The sequence below is a fragment of the Mandrillus leucophaeus genome, unplaced genomic scaffold (genome assembly GCF_000951045.1).
Source record: "Mandrillus leucophaeus isolate KB7577 unplaced genomic scaffold, Mleu.le_1.0 Scaffold85, whole genome shotgun sequence".
In the NCBI taxonomy this organism is placed as follows: domain Eukaryota; kingdom Metazoa; phylum Chordata; class Mammalia; order Primates; family Cercopithecidae; genus Mandrillus; species Mandrillus leucophaeus.
Genome location: NW_012109252.1, coordinates 513,610 through 516,409, shown reverse-complemented (window position 1 = coordinate 516,409; position 2,800 = coordinate 513,610). Strand labels below are relative to the sequence as shown.

General features: G+C 36.1%; 1 protein-coding gene across 1 annotated transcript in view; it reads right to left on the bottom strand.

The window, feature by feature from the left end:
- CSMD1 (CUB and Sushi multiple domains 1) overlaps positions 1 to 2,800 on the bottom strand; it is a 666,897-nt gene that overhangs the window by 416,354 nt on the left and 247,743 nt on the right. The window lies entirely within an intron of this gene.

Here is a 2,800-nt window from a genome sequence, read left to right as displayed (position 1 = left end):
TACATCTTTCACTGATAACACCTGTTATGAAATAATTAAAAATAAACACGCTTTGGATATGTTAGGGGCACAGAACAAGACAATCTCAGACCTCATGGAGTTTCACAGGGAAATTCGACATCCTTACAAATAGTAATCAACCGCAATAACTACCCAAGCTGTAGCCATAGATAGTACGAGTCAACACTGACACGTAATCACACAAGTGAGGACTTGTATTCTCTGTTGTTCTGGGCCCTGTTTTCTATTACATTTTCTATTTTTTCCCAGTTATATTAAGTGTTTTGTTGTACTCACTTCTTTGTATAGCAAGGGATAAATAGTTAAAAAGAAAAAGCCCAGAATGACTTAATTTTGTTTTGTTTTGTTTAATAGGAACTTCTGTGTGGCTGTGTAAGGATGGCTCCCTACGTAAGGTAGAACCAGCCTACAGTTATCTGGTTAATACTATCGTTTATCTGGTTTCACTACTCGATATGTTCATAATATCATGCCTTGTACACATTTTAACTTTAAGTAAAATGTTATAAATTTTGTGTTTAGTAAAATTTTAAGTAAAATAAAGCCGCTACTCTATAAGTGAACTTCTAATGGTATTTTTTGAGACAAGGTCTTGCTCTGTCACCCAGGCTGGAGTGCAGTGCTGCCATCTTGGCTCACCATAGCCTTAAGCTACCAGGCTCAAGCGATCCTCCCACATCACCCTCTTGAGTAGCTGGGACCACAAACGTGGGCCACCATGCCCAGCTAATATTTATATTTTTTTGTAGAGACAGGGTTTCCCCTTTGTTACCCAGGCTGGGCTCAAAACCCTGGGTTCACGTGATCTGCCCACCTTGGCCTCCCAAAATGTTGGGATTACATGCGTGAGCTATTGCACTTGGCCTTCTCCCTAAATTTACTTTTAATTATGATTTCTTCCCCGATGATGAAGCTGGTAAATTATATATAGTAGCTTAGGCTTGTAATATTCTAGTTTTATTTATGAAACATCTTTGAGAGTATAACTTCTTACTACAATGTTTTGCTTTTGTTCCAATATTTTAATAGGTGTTAAAATGAAAAAAAGTAATGCAAAAATAAGACACAGAAAATCTCTGCAGTTCTCTAATTGAGAACACATATCTGGAGTAGCATATCCTCTGGCCTACAGCATTAATTCATTAATGCAATCGCTTAGTTAGCATATGAAGTGCCTACTGGGCTTCAGATATTTTGCTACATGCCGAGGATACAAAATTAATCAACCTCAGTCCTTGCTCACCAGAAACTCATAATCTGTGTAGATAAAAGATAACACACAAAAGTTAACATATTCCCTATTAAAAGGATGCCCATTCATTAATTCAACACACACCTATCAAGCACTTAATATGCGGTATCTTTCTTGATACAATGCGGTGTTTCAATGTACGGGCATGGTCTTGCCCCTTGGGACTCAGAGTTTAATTGGAGGTATTACTGTGCCATCAGCAAGTACGTGAGGAGAGTGAGAAAGCATTCGCTTTTTGGGTGGTGGTCCGAAGAGCTGCCTAGCTGGAGTCTCACGGTTCCTTCTGCAGGGTTTCTGTGGAAGCCAGGTCCGAGCAGAGGGCAGCCCACACACAGGCAGCCACACACCAGGAAATAAATGCAGCTGCTTCCAAAGCAGCTCCCTGTGCTTTCCAAGGGGCAGGTGAGTGACTGTAAACTAACACAGGTCATGCTTGATGGCAGGTGCTTCTTTCAGCTTTACAAATAAAAAAACGTACAAACACACATATGTGCATTTATACAAAGGGAGATCCAGAAACATAACGACACAGACTCAGCCCACCCTATGGCTTCTATACAGAACGGAACTGGATTATCCTCAGAACATACTGCAAAACAAACTGGGGGTGTTTATCCGTCTTGCATCCAGATAATAATTGAAGAAGAAACTTCCTTGCTGAAAACGCCTAGCTTTAAAAAATATCTAGGAATAAATGGTCAAAAAAATGAAACTCACATATTTCTGCTTTTAGCTCCAAAAATTACTAATTGCTTAAAAATATCTTGACTACCCTGAGCATTTGATTAACTAGTGTTGGTTCTTTAGGATGTAACCACAGGAATTAGAACTACTGCAGAGTCTTCATGGCAAAATACAAATGAAAATGTTTGCAATACACAAACAATTTGGTATAATTTTATGTCAATATAGGATTCAAATTAAACATAGATTGAAAACAGAGTTTGATAGCTTGTGTAATTAAATATTAATATAAATAGAGCCAATATATAGAAAAAGGTGTCAAGTAAAAGATAGTTCTACCAATGTATCCCAAATACCATAATTAAAATATATCTAATTTATATTGAAATATAATTCTATGCTTTCAAACACTTCCGTATACATTCAACAATAATTTTTAAAAAGAAACAGAATTTCTGTGAAATTGAATTACATGATTATTTTTAAAGATGGGAAAATTCTCAGGTTTTTTTTTTTTCCCTGATTGCTGAAGAAACTAAATTCATTAAATAAAAATGGTGAGAAAAGAGACAGAAGGAATATTAGGAACACATCAGTCGAGTTATTTTTAAAGCAATTCTTCATTAGTAGTGTAGGTTTCTCAGCATATAATTTTAATTTTCATTGTCTAAATCTCAGTAATGCTTATATTTATATTTATTTGCTCTTAGATGGGAATATCCAAATTGATGACTCACTAAAAAAACTATTTTATTTTAATGGAGAAATAGAAACTCTGGTTAATTTATTGTTATCACCTTATACTTAAGTCCCCACCATTGGCCTAGAAACCAAGTGAATAGA